We start from the raw sequence: 18,337 nt of genomic DNA on the forward strand, positions 1-18,337 counted from the left end.
TGGGAGATCTGACTGGGTGCGACAAAAGTACTCTAGTTAACAAGCGCGGCGAAATGAGTAGTGCTCTCGAACGCATTTACTTCGCGGATCTGAAGAGCCCATGTTCAGTGGAACTTTATTTTTAGTCACTCTTAATCTGGTTCCATGTAAGTTCCAGTTAAACGGGGCGATCCACATATTTTTATCTGGATCCAAACGAAGAATAACTGGAACGAGAGATATAAGTGGATCTTATCTGGAACTGTCCATTTGTTTTCTTTAGGTTTGTGTTTATTATGTGGAACCGAATAAATGAGGGGATGCGCTGTCGGCCGTTCCAGTTACTGTTCCACTTATGTCCCAGTAAAAATTTTGGACAGTGCTTTTGTATATTTTTTGCTCGTGTCTTGTTCCACATAACTTGTGCGCTGCAGTGAAGTATGCACTGAATCGTGCATTAACTGGAACAATGAACCACATATATATTTGACGCGCTTTGGCGCACAAGCGCACGCACAAGCACTTGCACGCACACGCCCACAGACATAGATACAGACACGAACGCACACCCGCGCACCCACACATACACACACACACATGCATGCAGTCACACACGCACACACGCACGCACCACATAAAATTTAATAAACTTCGTCGATATCTATGGAACTGTCTTAGAGCAGTTTACTTATATAAGACGGCTAAGACGTATTTTTAGTGACGTTATTTGACAGAAAACAATATGTCCACTGCTATAACAACACCGTACAAAGCATGAAAGGTGCGAGAAAAGGGTATCTTAGCGAAAATAGAAATTTCACGAACCCCTTTCAGGTTGTCTGCGGCGCTCAGACCGCTTTAGTGAATATCGTCTTTTGCTAATTGCAGACGCGCAGTACGTCTGAAATCACCAATGACTTGAATTTCAGAAGGACCAGATGTCCCCAGGTTCTCCTTCTGCGTTCGGAATAGAGCCGTGGTAGTGCTGAAGAATTCATTGGGCTTTTGTGGATACCTCATAAAGAAATATATATAGTTGTTGAGACTATTGCAAGTTCTGCATTTGGTTCACAAAGCGTCGCAGAAACATTGTTTTTTGCTCAATGCTCAGCCATCAGCTCGCTGTGTTGTAATACGTGCACAATTTTAAGTGCTTTACAGGAACGTATGAATGGCTACAATCTGCTGTAAAATAGGTACTTAGTCCACTTTATTTATGACCTGATGCGGTATATACATAGGGTTAACCGACTGTGCCGCATTTTACACTGCACGAGCATGTCACGAATGCAGTTATATATGCTTGGGTGTTCGTTAGCATTTTTCGTCTCGTGCATGCTATTAAGGGTGACTCACCTGATCCAATTCATATGGGACTCACTAATTCATGACGCAAATTCATGAGACTTACTAATTCAAAAGCACCATGTACCGATACAAGAAGTTTTACAAATTCACAGAAATGACACTAACGACCTGGTTTGCTTCTTCTAGAAATACAGTAGACCCTCGTTAAGACGAACTTGGTTAAAACGAACACTGATTAAGAACCACAACATTTTTCTCTTGTAACGTCCACAATGCAATACACCTCCGCTTAAGACGAATTTCGGATAATACGCATACATTTTTACGGTCCGTTCGGGTTCGTCTTAACGGGAGTCTGCTGTATATCATTTCTTTGCAGAGATAAAAAAAAACAAGAAACGCATTTTGGTTTATCCAGTCTTCACTGGAAGGTGCTAGCGGTCTCACCATGCGAGAGTTTTATTTCTTTGTTTCAGTAGAGAAGCGACATATATCTAAAATAAGCAAACTAGGCCGTTGTGAATATCGGTATGTATTTGTAAAACTATTCGTATTGGTGCACGATGGTTTTTAAGTCCGTTGGTCATGACGTAGTAAGTCCGATAGGAATGCTAACATGTGAGTCCCTTTTAATTTCCACAAGCAAAAACAAGAGCCTCTTTGCAAAGAGCGGTTGACTGGGTGAACGGAACTAAACCTAGATATACCACGTGATACCTGCATTATTTTGTATGTATTAATGCTGAAATGACATTGTAATTCCTAATTATGCTGTGCAGTAACGGCAAAAATACGCAGAGTTAACTTGCTGTTGTTGTGTCTTGTCATAGTAATTGAAGTTCATTGAATGACCCGCCTTCTCCAGCTGCTTCCCCAGTTGCTGTTTTCCTCTACTATTGGTGTTCAGGAGGGAAAAGGGCTGGGAAACGGGCCGATGTATGATTACTTACTAATTAGCTGTAAGTAGCTTTATATAACGTGGGTATCTAAGAGCGTCGCAGTATATTTTATTGACTACGGAAAGGCTTGTTGTCAAGAAAAGCAGTAAATGAAGCCACGCCCTTTTGCGTTCATTGTAAACAGTAACGGAGAAATTGTCATCCAAAGTTAAGCTCGGATATCGCACCAACTCACGGCCCTCCGAGAGAAACAACTTTAGCCAGTACTAATGCGCTAACGCGGCTATTATCTGAGCTTTGTTTCGGCCTCAGCGGGCGTAAACGTCCGCTTAGACGCATACGCCCGTTTTCCGAATCCAATAAAAGCCATCACGTGTGCCGAGTTTGTATGAGTTCTTATGCGGGCGCATCGCCAAAGCCTCCGCGAGAACGAAAGTACGCCGAAGCCATGAGGAAAAGACCGCCACTCCAGTAGCGCATTCAATGCGCATGCGTCAGCAGCAGCACGGCAGAGCATAGAGATAATATACTGGGCAGAGCTGTTTTTGCGTTGATTCACGGTACAGTGGGGCTGCAACGGGTACGATGACGACGGATGAAAATCGGGACTGCGTCAACACTTTAAACGACAGCAGCGCTCCCATCTTCCAGGATTCCCTCCGCTAATTTTACGGTCTTCAGCATGCAGCGCCACCAGTGGCACTCCCAAGCGGGTTTCTCAATTGCTCGCGCGATGCGCCTGATATTTACTAAAGAAATTCTCGGTCACGCTGGCGAGAACCGTTAGCGCCGTTAGCAGTTTAAATTGGGTTGATTGCGGCGTGCAACTGCGAATTTTTTCATATCCCTGGGCTCTATTTCCTGCTCGACGAAGTGGAATTTTGCCAGGAGGCGCAAAAAAGGTCAGTGCCGCTTATTTATGTGCTGGTAACGGTTGTTGTTCAGTGACATCCTTGTTAACTGCGTCCGATTAACATACCGCGTCTATGCCCGTTGTTCGTGTGTCGTTCATGCTTGTGGTCGCGGCGTGTAACATTTTGTGTTGGAGAAACGTTTGCAGCCGTAATTTACCAAAACTCCCGTGTTCGTGGGTCAGAGTCGGCTGGACATTTCTGACTGCGTACGTCAGAAGTTCCTGGTTTGCGCGTTTCATGAGTGGATGTTCCCTTACTGTGTGGCTTTGCTTAGTTGTATATTGACGGTAGCTGTGTATGTCTGCGGTAGCGAATCTTCTCGGGTTAGTCGCTCGCGATAATCGCGCGTGCACACGTGTACAACTTCCAAGCAAGTTTGTCGGAGCGTCCGTCCTTAGATTTATTGGTATTTTTAAAACTTGCGTGGTAATTGCGGCGTTGTGTTAGTCTGATGAGTAGAATGCCATTTACTGTGCTTACCAGACCGGGAGTCTTCGACCTTGCCCGTTGCGCGCAAGGTAGACGCTATTTCGAGTTGTGTTGATGTGCTTTCAAGGCGTCAGCTTACGTTTATCTGTGCAGTGTGTTATGCAGTTCCATGTTTCTTCCAATTCCTTTGACCAATTGAGATGATCTATTTTACATTGCCTGAAGTGTAGAGAAATGGAAGGGACAGTGGTTGTCTTAGCAGTACCGCAGTAACAAACGTTTCTTTTGTAGAGGGGAAGAAATATGTGGAAACACGCAGCGGGTATATAAAAAGTGTGCTGCCGTTTCTATGCTGTTAATGTCAGTGGTAACTTGAGACTTCAGGATAATTATCCAATATCCATAATCAGTGGTTGCTACTTCACGAACCGCGTTAGAAATAAGCCACTCTTGCATTTTTATGCCGTCAATGTCGGTGGTAACCCGAGAGTCGAAATAATTTCCGACAACGCTCCGGTGATAAGTTCTTGCATCACTATGTGCACCCAACATTAACCCATTTCTGTGCTTCCTTGAACTTAGAAAATATACTGCGAAAGCAGATTGCTACATTCTGTATTCGATCTGTGTAACCTGTCCAGATGCAGACTATGGCTGACTGTGGAGAAATTTGTCTCTACACTGCTAGTTTGCGACAATTGTTTTCCTTTGTCTGAAGAACAGAAATTAAAACGAATTATTTCCATTCCTTACATATACCTGTGAAATCATGGCTGTGGCATTTACTGTGGCTGAAGACATCTTCGGCACGCCGAGGCGTCGTCGTGACAAGTGTGACAGATTGTGAATGCATTGTGGAAGTCATAAAGCCACGAAAGAGTGCCTCTTGAGTGTTGCGTATTATACAGACGTTCACCACTCCGCATGGAGCAATGACAGGTGAGCCTAAAAGTGTTCAAATATTATTATATTTAAAATTGTTTCGCCTGAAAACGTTACCAGGGCTCGTGATGCAAAATAAATTTTCGCACAACTAATCAGGCCTTGTACGAGATCTTGTAGTACTCCCTTCTTAGAGGGAAGCGTAAATTTATGCTTCGATATTTTTATACTGTTTTTATTTCTAGGAAATAGGGCGGACCGGGACTTAAAACAATGGAACAAGGAATGCATACTGCCATTTTCCTGGTTCTTGAAGGCGTGTGTTCACCGTTATTGAAGTCGTGTGTTCACAAAAAGGAAACACGTGAAAGCCGTTGCATGGGATGAAATCATTGCATTCTACAAGTAAGTACGCACTCCCAGTTCTGGAACTTTGATGGTCCCTTTTTAGGTAGTTGCATTATACGTAATGGCTTCGGAACGCCATTTCAGTGACAACTTGACCTGTAGGTGAAAACGACAGTAAGAGCTTTTGGGAACACGTTGGCAAAACTTTCCTGGAAAATCACTCCGAGGAGGCCCTGCCAGGAACGCCTGCATCTTAATTTTAGTTGGGTAAGTTGACATTTTATTTTTGTGGGACTCAATTTATGGTAGTGTTTATTGAAGCTGGCATTTTATTTTTGCGGGACTGAATTTGTGGTAGTTTTCTTTGTAGGAAAATCTTACTGTTAAGAATAAATCGTGAACTCCAAATTTGGAAATACCTTCACATTCAGCCTGTTTCGGATGCTGCAACATGTGGAAAAAAAGACTGTTATTTTGCATTCAAGTTTTGCAAACATTTTGCTTTCACATTGAGAGTTGCTGCTGTGATAATACGGCGCCACGGCCACGCCCAATGCGGTTGCTTTCCAAAATTAGAGAACTGCCATTGACAGTCTGTGCTAATATTTTTTGTACATTGTTAGCAGCATTCCCAGAAAAGAAACCAAGAAATCGCTGATATTTCAATCAATTACTGTGCTATAAAAGGGGTATCCTAAGCAACTCACTCATTTAAAGCCATCGTCTAACAAATTTTTTTTGTTCCTTCCTTAAAGGTACATGACGTGGTCCAGTTATTCTCGACGTCCAGTTATTTTGAGAGAAGAGAATGGCAGCGTAAATATTGTCGACAAGAAACACGTCATGGATTTTTCGCATGCATTGTCACATCAAGATGTGGTCATCCTCCTCGCCGTATATTTCATCTTAATCTCCTGAAACTTATGCGACTTTGGAGAGTTCTTGGGACTTTTGCAGAGAGTTCTTGGCCATTTAACAGTGGCCTGGTGTCATTTAAGTTTAAAGCTCTGTTGAAAGACTTGATGTGGTCACTCTACTTGGGTTTTAAATTATTGTTAGACGTTTAAGCCTATTCGGAAAGATATGTCGTGGTTCAAATGATTGGTAGATGCAAGCGGCATGTCAACTGCAAAAGTGAAGTCGTGCTTTCCTTTGCAATTTTTCATTATTGGCACAAAGCGCAGGCTGCCTTTGCCGCTACTCTGTTACTCTGTTAATGTAGCTAATGGCACTGCACTGTAACGTTTTTATTATTCAAGTGCAGCTCGAAATTTTTTTCCATGGCAGTGCTGCTGTTGATGGATGCACACGTGAGAGTAATTATTTACACAGACGGTTTGGGGTTTTATTAATCAATTTTTGTACTGTATCTTAGCTGACACCTAAGCGCCTAGAAGAATGCGAAATATACATATTTGGTTTGAAAAAGTTGTTTACTTTGGACAAAGTTGCATTTCTCGCTTGTTAGAGGCAGTGCTTTGGTCACAAGCATACTGTCGTCATGATAGTAGGGTTTGTATAGCACGCAACTGAATTTTACCTCAGATAAATGTTTCGGCTGGAAAAATGCTTCCAAGTTCGCTTGGTAAAATTGGTCACCTGTATGTTTCAACGCTACCTGGCTTGGTTATTTGGGATGTCTGAATTGTTCTTGAGGGAATTAATAACGTCTTTAGAGTTAGGCTGCTTGATAAATTTTAAAATGCGTAACATGCTCCGAGCTATCTGGTTTGTAAAATTTTGTAAGATTCACACTGGGTGCAATGAGCTTTTTTTTGGATAAGTTATTTTAAATAGCTACAAATTGTCGGGGAAAGAACGCGGCTTCAGTGAAAGGCTTTTGTCAGGGCGCGTATATAGTCGGTTTTGGCTACAGTTAGCTTGATATTGATATATGGTGTGTGTTTTAGTTGTGCAATAGTGCCACATGCTTCCGGTAATTTTTTCTGTGCAAATGTTAAATTGTTAGTATTGGCTCCGGTGTTCTTTTCCTACACTCTTGCAGGTCTTGTGATAATCCAACCGTGTATGGCTTGTATTTTTGGCTTTTCCCTACAATTTAATAGCAAACTGCATTTTTTGGTACCGGGATGCGTAAACATGGTATGGCAAGCGCTGTGGGTACTTCCGCATTTGCGGTACCTGATTTCATGTCATAAAACAGCATATTTTATGCTCACTGTTGTGTAATGCTTTTTGAGTTACTGCGAGGGTAGATGTACAAGTCTGTTTGTGACGCGGTTGCGCTTAAAGCCATCTTTATTACCCACGTGTTTTTAGCAAAAAAGAATGGTAAATATTAGCAAAAATAGGAAAATGCCACTCAGATCGTTTTGGCCACTTGATATCGTTTTGGTATTTGATCCTGTACGCTGGTCATTTTCTGCCCAAGTGGAAACAGATATGTCTCCGTATCTCAAATGTACGCAATAATACGAGCGAATAAAATTTCCTTAGTGTTTTTAAAAGCATTGCATCAGTGCTAATAGTTGGTTTAGTGTGTATTTTAATGCGATTCTTGTTTCTTTTACATGCAGCCAAAACCCAGAACAGGATTCGGCGGATGAAGCCAAAGTCTCTGTGTGCCGCTCCAGGTATCTCAGACCAACTTTTATATAGAACTGTGCTCCGATAGGCAACTGTTGGGAACTGTCAGGGACCACACTGCTGCGGCGGTTTCGGTTTTCCAATTGTTGGTATCACTGTGGGCCATATGTCAAGGCTGCGTTAGAATGGTGCTTGCGGTTTCCTTCTGATTCCAATGCATCCGCCAGCCTGGCAAATGACCTCAGTTTATACCAACAGGAAAGCAGATATGTTGGAAAAGTGGAGTCCCATAGACAGCTTCTCAACGTCTATCGGAACACCGTTTTATATAAACAGCTGGTCTGAAGGTACCTGGAACGGCGCACCGGATAAATCCATAATCATTTTACGTGGATCAGTGTTCCAGTAACTTACACTACCAGTTTATTTGGAACAGTGATCCGTATATTTTTATTTGGAACGCCGATCCAGATAATATAGCTGCAAAAATATGTGGTGCACTGTTCCACTTACATTTTCAGGATATGTGGAACACGGTTCCAAATATATAAGTGGAACTTTTTTGCAAAAAAGTTCCAGTTACTAAGTGGATCTTATGTGGATCCAGATTAAGAGTGTACGCTGAGCGCCTAAAGCTATCTTGTTCTTCAGAAGGGGGGAGGGGGGATGAGGGGGTATGCGAAGTGGTTTCCTGGAACCACAGAGAACTTCTTGGGGTTACCCCGAAAAAGCATGGCCCCATTCGAGGCCATTAAGGGAGAGAAGGAAGGAGATGAGCGGGCCGCTCGAAATTCCTGCAAAGATCACATTGTGAAGGCGCTGCTGCCTCTTGAGCCTCAGTACACGAAGCTCTCTGACCGTATGGCCGCGCCGGCTATGGTAGTTCGTGGTGCCCCTTTAACTCGGAATCCACCACTGCTTAACGTGCACCGAGGAAAGATTTTCAAAACTTGCCGTTTCAAAACGGCAGTTTCAAAACTTGCCGTTTCATGTCATCAATACCGTGTGTGTGGAGGAATGGCTCAGAAGACAGCAAAGGAGCGAGTTGGCATACGTCGAACTCAATTGCGCTAGTGCAATTCATTTCTTTCTCTCTTTTCCTGTATTGCCCTCAGCAGACAAAAAAAAAGAAGAAAAAAAAACATGTGTCACAGTCTACAGCCTTGCGGCAATCGGTGGTTAAATTAGTGCAGCCCTCACTGTGTTACGCTATTGTGAATGTGCCAAAAACCCGGTGTCCTGCTGGCTCCAGCGACTCCGGCGCCGGGAACCATTACAAAATTACCTCATAAGAGGTCGCTAACAAGCCGGCTGTGCCTCTTTGATAAATAATGACTCCGCTGGCCGTCACTGCTCTCCTGCCGCGGGTCGCGTGCGCTTGCGTGTAGCGCGTGCATTGGCGAGGGGGCCTGGGCGCGTAACTCACGCCCATGGCCCAAGACGCATCGGTGGGGCCTTTGACGCGGCAAAAGCGTTTGAATCGCGACGTCGCGCTGCGCGCCATGCCCGCTCGTTAGGCCCCCATTGAGCGCGCACGGCGTCTGCCGCGTGTGCGACGGGGCGGCGCCGACGCCGAGGGGGGCTCCACGGCCCCAAGACCAGAAGGCCGCACCAATTGCCCTCGTCGCAGCGCCACTGGCGACACGTTTTTCTCCCCGTCGGTAGCGATTCGAACAGAAAAGCTCCAAGTAGCGCGCGCCCTGGGAAACCCATCTTCTTATTCGATAAATCCAATGGACGAGCGACGATCGAGCCTTGCGATGCTCGGAAGGGGTCGGACGAACAGCATCGGCGGTGCGCCCTCGGCGCGACAGCGACACACGCTCTGTCTTTGGGTCCGCTCTTGTACACGGTGTCGCACGATACGGAGCGGCGGTGTCAAATAGCAGCGCGTGTTCGTGCCTAGGCTCGGCGGAGGCGAAACTTGCGCGTGACATGAACACGTGCTCGAACAGAAACGAATGGACTTTTTTTCTTTTCCTCTTCTTACAATTTTCCTCTCCTTTTTTTTAAAAACATTTTTCGCGCGCTTCTTTATAGCGATGAGCGCTGGTTACGCGAGCCGAAATCGAACGGTGTCAACAACAACAACAAAAAAAAAAAGGACGGGGGGGGGGGGGGGGGGCTGTGCTTTGTTTATGCAAAGAAAATGATGGACATTTTTATGGACATAGACATAGATGGACATAGATTATGATGAACACGATTCGAGGCTCGCATACCTGCACTCTGGACTCCACTTTCCCTAGTGTTTAGGCTTGAGCTGCATACGCTCCGGATAAAAACTTCCCTGCTAGTTACGGAGCACACAGTGCAACAGCTGACTGGCGCGCACATATAGCGAATGATTCTTTCTTCGATAAGCTGGCTGGGGTGATATACAGGGTGATCAAAATTAGGTCGACGGTTTTTTTTTTTAATTAGGCGCTTATATACGTGAATACCACCTCTACAGAGAGGCTATGTGCCCAGAGGGACACAGAATTATGGGGTAACTGTTGATGTCGGGGACTTAATTAACTAAAAATGATTAGTTAACTTTTTAGTGGCTGCAGTAAGCAGGCATGTTTGTATTTAAAAGTTAGACGCGATCGTGTTTCTACACAGTTTCAAATTCTTCTAGCGCATCCGTACTCCGAGATACAGGACTGCGAAGTTTAAAGGCCGTTCGCATGATTACGCATGCTAGACAGTGAAGACCGCCGCAAAGCTCCTCCCTTCTGTTGTGTGCTTCGATAGCGGTTCAGAATACTTCAGATTGCGATAAAGCCAACAAAGACTGAAAGGGTGCCAGTTATCACTTTTGCCTATGCCTCCACCCCTTTGTCAAACTAAACACCGTACACGCCACACAAGGGCGCCGGTCCTCACTGCCTAGCATGCGTAATCATGCGAACGGCAATTAAACTTCGCAGTTCAATATCTCGGAGTACGGATGCGCTAGAAGAATTCTGCCAAATGAAACTGTGTAGAAACAAGATCGCGTCTAACTTTTCAATACAAACATGCCTGCTTACTGCAGCCACTAAGAAGTTAATGATTCAATTCTGGTTAATTAAGCCACTGACATCAACAGTTACCACCTAATGTGTTCCCCTGGGCGCATGACATCACTGTAGAGGTGGTCTTCACGTAAATATAAGCACCTAATTTAAAGAAAAAACTGTCGACTTAATTTTGATCACCCTGTATATGGCACCAAATGTAAACACAGAAGTGCGCAATCAACGTGGGACTGGGGTTTTAGTAGTGCCAGGCTCCACACAGGCTCCTCGAATGTCTGGTAGAGAGGAAGTGTGCAGCAGTCATGGGGAGTACATAAATCGGCACCCCGCATATATTCTACCGCATCCACTACCTTAGAAGCAAGATCGAAAGCAGGTACAGAAGAAATGTGCCCGATTGCGAGCCAGGTGTGGCGACGAAGCTCGCAGCATTCATTGTACCAAAGTCCCGGAGAGAGATGATGTTCCTCAGGAGGGTACGCGTGCCATTCCATTCCGTTGCCTGCTACCAAGAGTTGCCTGCTATCACGCTCTCCGGTCCTCGTTCCGCTCGTGCAAGTTAGTGAGAAGCTGGTAAGTTTTTAGCGAGCAAATAACAAAAATCTAAAACGCGTCCATGCACTCCGTACAAGTGGTTCACAGGCGAATAACGTGCGGCCGGTGTTAACCCATTGCTGCTCGCGGCGTCGCCGATCGCAGCTTCCCTCTCCCCAGAAGGCCGTGTGAAGCGTGGCTTGACCGTTTCCAATCAACGTGCGGCCGGCGTTCGCATCTGCCTGCCTGCACTCCTGCCGGCCGTTGTCGGTTGAGCTGTGCTTCGCGCAGTAGCTCGCTGCGCGCTCGCTCTGCTGCAGGAGAGACTCTCCTTCACTCCCTCCAATGTGCCGTCCCACAGAATCGGTAGAGGCGAGAGTGTCGCTACGTCAGCTGTAAACCCAGCCAACCTCTTTCCCCTTACTTCTAACTCCTCTCCAACCTGATTTTATCGCACCAAAGCATTTTTTTGCGTACACGGGACCGACGGACTTATATTTCGAATAGACATGCATATGAAGCTTCGCTTTAAAAGCGACGCGTCGTGACGTGCACAAATGCGGACAAATTTTTTTCTGGGGTTAGGCGTATTGCGGATAAATCGCTATTGCCTTTAATCCCAGCCTCTCAATTGTGCGCAGATGCGGCTTGCTTATTATCCTGCGTGATGGTTCCGAGCGATATTTCACGGCAGAGAGGCTGAGACTCACAGCTCGAGAAGCCTTGACACCTGAAACATGCGTCGAGAAGCCGTTTGGTACGCTATTCGATACTGCGCGTGTGGAGAGTATACGGATCACGGGAGTTCTGTGGACGCGGACGTTTACCATGGGTAAATGCAGACGACAAAGCCGGGGGGGGGGGGGGGGGGGAGGCGAACACGTACGACGTAGGCTCTTTTAGCTCGACTGTAAATCTGCAATTAGAACCACCGAAGCTGTAGACCTGGGCTGTTCTGCTCGTACAAGGATATTACACGGGAGGGACATACACCTATCTGCGTGCAGGGCAACATTCCTTGCGCTCTTATACGCACATTAAAGATCCCCATGTGGCCAAAATTAGTCCGGAGCCCTCCACTGTACGGTGCGCCTCATCGCCTGCGTTGCGTCCACGCGTTAAACCCTACAATCAATCAATCAATCAATCAATCAATCAATCAATCAATCAATCAATCAATCAATCAATCAATCAATCAATCAATCAATGCCATCCGGGGATCTATGAGGTGAGCGGAAGCCTCGACACAAGAGATGGCCCCGCTTTTCTCGTTCATCAGATCGTCGTTGTGGTAGTCCTTTGTCTCAAGACGACCCTTCCCTTGAAGACCCTAATTCCCTCACAGCCCTTGGGCTTTTCGGAGTAGAGAGTGGTCTTCTACCCCAGTCGTGAAAATGCTCTTACAAGATATGATCTACCTTTACATGGTCTCTGCTGATTGAAGGGACCCCTGCGGTCACCAGACAACCGGCTGCCGCAGCCGGTACCGCGCCTGCGTCCCTTGGTTCAACGCCCAGAGTTCATGAATGGTGTCAAGTCAATAACCAGCGTGACCCGGTGCAGCCAGAACTTCCCTAAATGTTGAAAAATAGTTAAAACACCGTGAAACTAGCGCAGCGCAAGAGTTCCACCTTCACACTGTTTCGCTCATGGTCACCCAAGTACAGTCATGGACAAATAAAACGCGATCGCGGAAATGCGAACCAGAACACACAAACAGCGCCATTTCTTCCCACACAAGTCAAACTGACGCGTGTCTCAATTACAGTAACGAAGTGGAAAAATGCGGCTTTCCAAATATACCGACAGCGCGCAATTATTGAACCTCCACGAACAGTATTTTTCAAATCTGCGTGTTTTGTTTCATATTCTTCTGTTCGCATTTCATTTCTCTGTGTCTTTACTATGTTATCCTGCTCCTTTTCCAATACATGCTAGAAACCGTATGTCCCCTGTTTTAGTCTGCCTGCCCATCTAAAGTGTAGTTTAATGCGTTGCCAAACAATTCCTAGGATTCATGGCTGCTGGCAGATCGCGGGTCTGTGTGCGAGACAGAACCCGTATACCGTGAAACAGCGGAAGGAGGCTTTTCTGGCTGCAGTCGTTCTTCCAACTTGGGTATCAGCATTGAAGGGAAGACCACAGCATTATATTTTGGCACAAAGAGTTACGTGACAATCGTCTTAAATACCCGTCGCGAATAGGGAGCATCCACTTCTTGCTTCTCTTACGTTGTGCGCTTAAAGTGCATGACGTCGCAAAGGTCCCTAGTGGTCGAAATATGTTTCACACACAGAGAGTGAACATGGAAGCGCGCACATAAAGCGCAATAACAACCGCACATAGCGTGCCATTCGCCAGCACCATGGTGAGATAGGATTACGGTAGGATCGCGCATCCTATCAGTGAAGTGACAGATATCGCAGCGCCTGTTCCTGCATCCAGTGCTGTGTAACGACAATAATTGAGCGTTCCCTGAGCAAACGGCTTTCTACTTTGCGCTGAGACTTTACACAAAGTTTGCATTTCGTCGTCCATTTTGTTTGATGTCTACAAACGGCTGTGGAACCAGAATTTAGAAAACGAATTTTTTGCTCATGGGAGAGCCCGTGACCACCTTGGACAGGATAGCCACTTGAAATTGCAGTGGGCCATCTGCAATATCCCGAACGAAACACGCAATGCCGGTTCACGGGGCATAAACCTTTCCAAAGGAACTCATTTATTTAATAAGCTTTATTACGTGTTAAATAAACAGCGTGGTTTCACTAGAACACAAGGAAAATCCTGCTGCAGTTTATTACGCGAGTTGATTTCGTCTGGCCCTGTTGCCGGTGGTGGGGCCTTTAGTCCATGGGCCGCCGATGGCGTGTCCAGTCTGTTTGACTCGCGAGATCAGAGCACGTTGTTCCTGGTAAATTTGCGGACGCGGGATAGGGCCACAGCAGCAGCCACCAAGTGTATAGGCGAACGGCTTGAAAGGTACCGGTGCGATCGATCACAATGCGTGGTGCGAGCGGTGAAGCGATGGCAGATGAGACTGCCTTTCTAATTGCGATCAATGGCGCGAAGATCGACGAAGGAGGCTCCGGGACCTTGGATTGTGACGTCTTGCTGAGGGCTGGGTGGCCAGTATAGAGCAAAGGGCGATGGCAACCGTGGTATCTTGAATGGCGGGATGAACATAAGTTGGAGCCGGACGCGGGGGGGCGATACATTTCGGCAATGCGCTTTTAATGCGCAGACGTAGGTTTACTGAACTTCTGGCGGCGAAGGGCGGTTAGTTCGCTGTTGCTTAACTGCACGCGCACTGCCCAGTGGGCGGAAGTCTCTGCGATAATGGTTGTAGCATGTGGCACAGGGTGTAAGCCATGCCTTGTTCTGTATTTCTTAGTAAGATTGTATCGCACGAAACCGTATTCAGCCTTTTTGGCAAAGCTCTCCTCCCCCCATACGCCCCCCCCCCCCCAAAGAAAAAAAAGAAAACGTGAACTTTCAAGTTGATTACAAAGGAAATTCAATATAATGTGTAAGTTCGAGCGCATTATACCGCAATAATGACCCCGAGGAGTAATGAACGCTGTCTGTATTCACATACAATGCACGGAGGTGAACATACGCATAGGAATGGAAATATTTCCAACGCTATAACAGCCTTGAAGCAGCAATGTATTTCTCGCGCATATATATATATAGCTACGCGGAAGTGCACTATGCCCGTCTGCGCGCTGTGACGAACAGCAACATTAAGAGCGGCTAATTTAATTTTGCAGCGAGAGCTGGCAATGCGACAGGGATTCCTGGTTTTCCTACGTTAGTTGCGGAAAAGCCAAGGGGACGGCTTCTGAAAGAGAGAGGCAGATCAGAGGAGAGGCATGGCACCGGACCTTCAAAAACCAAGCGCGTTTGCCCCTGTGGTGTGAACAGTGTAGCGCCAAAGATGAGTAGAGGCAAGTTTGCTTTGCACGGGACGCCCGCCGGTAGTTGCGCACGCTGTACGCGATTTGCGAATATACTCGGTCCCGAGGGGTGGGAGAATATATAGCATAGCGATATCCCGGAACCAGCTCCCGCTGCCTTCACACCATAGCGCGACAGCGCTGGTGGCTGTATAGTTTTCTCATCCAGTGGCTTCTTTTTTTTTTCAGTTTATTCCGTATCTATAGGCTTCTCAGAACCATGAAATATATTCGAGATTTTGAAGGGAATCAGTATAGCAACTGCAACTACAGAGTACAGCGTGCCAAGCCGTTAAATGGGGGCATGCCACCATGTCAAATTCGGCCTTGAACTTGCCCTTTCTAATGCAGGCTTTCCTCCTGTGGGCGGCAACCTCACCCGCATGCGCAGACAGCACCGCTATGTTCCTGGACTAATTCGACGAGCTGCCCTGCCAGCTTCCGGCCCTTTTTGGCACAGACCAGAAAGAGGACGCACTACCGCCGCTTCCATCATAAATCAGTTCCTCACCTGGAAACCCGGAACAGCTATCTGCGCGGGATCATCGCCGTGTCTTCATAAGCAGCCTCCTGTCACGGACCAGATGGGGCACGCCACCGCATCGAATTCGGCCATGAACTTGCCCTCTCTAATGCAGGCTAGCCTTTTGCCTCACGCAGAGTGCTGCCGTTCAAATGATGCATATCTGTTCGCGGTGTCGTGCCCCTCTGACACCCTTGACGCTTGGCGTAGATTGCTGTCCCAGCAGTTATCTTTGTACTGTGTTAAGTCTCAACTTGCCTTTCTCCTGCTAATCCTTTCTGGCGACGTTGAGCTCAACCCAGGTCCCGAAACTCTTGCTCCAACCGTTGAATCAAACGCAAGTAAAATAGCGCAGTTGGAACTCGTACAAAATCTTAATTCTGAAAGACGAGCTGGCTCCAATTCGAACAGCACAATCGAACATCGAAGGTATGGTCGCCAGTATTTCCTGCCGTGTTGATGCTTTAGACAAAATAATCGGAACTTCTCCATCTCCTGATGACAGTACTACCACCAAAGCTACCGCAACCGTTCAGGAACTATCATGTGAAATCAAAGCTATTGCCGACAAATGTGACGATTCCGAAAACCGTCTTCGACTATGTAACTTGCTTTTTTTTTTTTTTTTTTTTTTGAATCCCGGACGTGAAGAATGAAACCTGGCCCCAGCCGGAAACAAGCGTAGTTTCTTTCTGTTCCGAGAAGCTCGGCGTATCCATCGCTCCCACGGACGTCGAAAGAGCACATAGAATAGGCCGTTACCAGGAAGAATCGCCCAACTAGCGTCAAGCTAGGCCGTTTTAAAGACAAATCCAAAATTCTGACCGCTGGTCCTAAACTGAAAGGCACAGGTTTTTCGATCCGTGAAGACTACTCTGCACGTGTCCGCCTTGCCCGCAGAAAACTTTACGAGTTCGGCCAACAAACAAAAGCTGATATCAAAGTACGTTTTGATAAGCTAAGCATAGGAGACAAAAATATATCTACGAAGCGGTATCCGATTCCGTGATCGAACAGAAACCATAGCAGCCACGCTTCCCAGCACAGCGCCCTCAAAGACCGCAGCCCATCCGCATCAGTTTTACTTGCGAACGTCCGAAGCTATCTTCCCAAAAGGGCAGCTTTTGAGGCCATCTTGGAGGGTAATGCCACAGACATTGCAATACTAACTGAAACATAGCTAACTACTTCGATTAGAGACGAAGAGCTACTACAGGATAACATGCATCATTCCACGTGTACAGACTTGACCCGACCGGGCGTATAGGGCGGTGGTGCCCTAATCTTTGTCAAAAGTGCTTCACTCTTAATCTGGTTCCATATAAGTTCCAGTTAAAAAGGGTGATCCATATATTTTATGTGGATCCGAACGAAAGAATAACTGGAACGAGGCACATAGGTGGATCTTATCTGGAACCGTCAGCTTGTTTTCTTTATGTTCGTGGTTTTTATCTGAAACCGAAGAAATGTGGTCATGCGATGTCGGCGGTTCCGGTTACTGTTCCACTTATGTCCCAGTAAACGGTTGGGGAGAGTGCGTTTGTATATTTTTTGCTCGTGTCTTGTTCCACATAACTCGTGCACGGTAGTGAAGTATGCACTCTTTCATGCATCAACTGGAACAATGAACCGCATATATATTAGGTGTTTCTTGACCCAAGATGCACGTGCGCATTAATATACACGCGCACACCGCACATAAAATGTAATGAACTTCGCCGACATCTATGAAACTACCTTGCAGCAGTTAACTTCCATAATACGGCTAAGCTGTAGTTTTAGTGATGTCCTTTGACCGAAAACGAAATCCCACTTTTTTGTCAACGCCGTAGAAAGCATTAAAAATGTCGAGAGGAGGATATCTTAGGCAAAAAAAGAAATTGCAGGAACCCATTTCCAGGTGTTCTGCGGCACCCAAACCGCTTTCGTGAACATCGTATTTTTGTAATTTGGGGCGTCAAGTACAAAATCACAAGTGACTTCAATTTGAGAAGGACTAAACGTCTTCCCTTTCCCCAATGCCGTTCGGGCAAAGCCATAGCTGCTATAGCGCTGAAGAATTCGTGGTGCTTTTGTGAACATCTTCATTACGAAATACTTGTTGAGGCCATGACATTTTATGCATTTGGTTTACAAAGCGTCGCAGAAACGGCAGTTTTTGTTCAACACTCAGTCATCATCTCGCTGTGGTGTAGTACGCGCTCAATGGTACTTAGTCCACGTTACTTATGTTGTGATGGGGTACATACATGGTAACCGACTGCGTCACATTTTACACCACACACATCATGCTACGCATGCAGTTATATGCTTAGAAGTTAGTTTTTGTATTTTGTCTCGTCCCGGCTAGTAATTTTCACAAGCAAAAACGAAAGCCTCTTTGCAGGAGGAGAATGACACAAAACCCGGAGAACTAAATCTACCCCGTGGCATCTGCCTTACATTCTATATATTTATACCGAAATGGCATTCTTATTTCAAATTATGCATTGCAGTATCGCGAAAATTCGCAGTGTTACCCTAATGTTGTTACTTGCCGTAGTAATTCAAGTTCACCGAATGACCTGCCTTCTCCTGCTGGTCCCCCCGTTGCCCTTATCTTGCACTATTGGTGTTCATGAAGAAAAACTGCTGGAAAATGGGCAGATCTATTATTACTCGCTAATTAGCGAGTAATCACACTGGATTCACTATGCGGAATTAGTTTTCTATAACGTGGGTATGAAATAGCGTCGCAGTATATATTATTGGTATTGGAAAGACTTGTCAAGAGAACGCAGTCAATAAAGAAGCGCGTTTTGTTTTCACCGCAAAGAAAGAAATAAAGCTGTCATCAAAGTTTATGCACACATACCGCACGCGCTCACGGACCGCGGAGAGAAACAACTTTAGCCCAACTAACGTGTTAAATAGTCTAATATCTGAGCTCTTTGTTCCAGCCTCAGAGCAGCGTAGACGTCCGCTTAGAGGCCTACTCAGGCCTACTCCCATTTTCCGAAGCAAATATAAG

At 46.0% G+C, this 18,337-nt stretch overlaps 1 protein-coding gene and 1 long non-coding RNA gene across 8 annotated transcripts in view; one reads left to right on the top strand and one right to left on the bottom strand.

Moving 5' to 3' along the window:
- The window catches only part of Hr51 (photoreceptor-specific nuclear hormone receptor 51), an 81,458-nt gene that overhangs the window by 52,304 nt on the left and 10,817 nt on the right, over positions 1 to 18,337 (bottom strand). The window lies entirely within an intron of this gene.
- Positions 2,872 to 7,227, top strand: LOC144170775 (uncharacterized). 2 transcript variants are annotated; one of them, XR_013322676.1, is made up of 5 exons: positions 2,872 to 3,088; positions 4,327 to 4,468; positions 4,657 to 4,816; positions 4,904 to 5,026; positions 5,515 to 7,227. It is a non-coding gene; the product is annotated as an uncharacterized LOC144170775 (long non-coding RNA). The 2 variants fall into 2 exon arrangements; XR_013322675.1 differs by lacking the exon at positions 2,872 to 3,088 and having other exon boundaries at positions 4,272 to 4,468.

Source organism: Haemaphysalis longicornis, unplaced genomic scaffold (assembly GCF_048455015.1).
Source record: "Haemaphysalis longicornis isolate Haplotype H1 unplaced genomic scaffold, Haemaphysalis longicornis Haplotype H1 scaffold_2, whole genome shotgun sequence".
NCBI lineage: Eukaryota > Metazoa > Arthropoda > Arachnida > Ixodida > Ixodidae > Haemaphysalis > Haemaphysalis longicornis.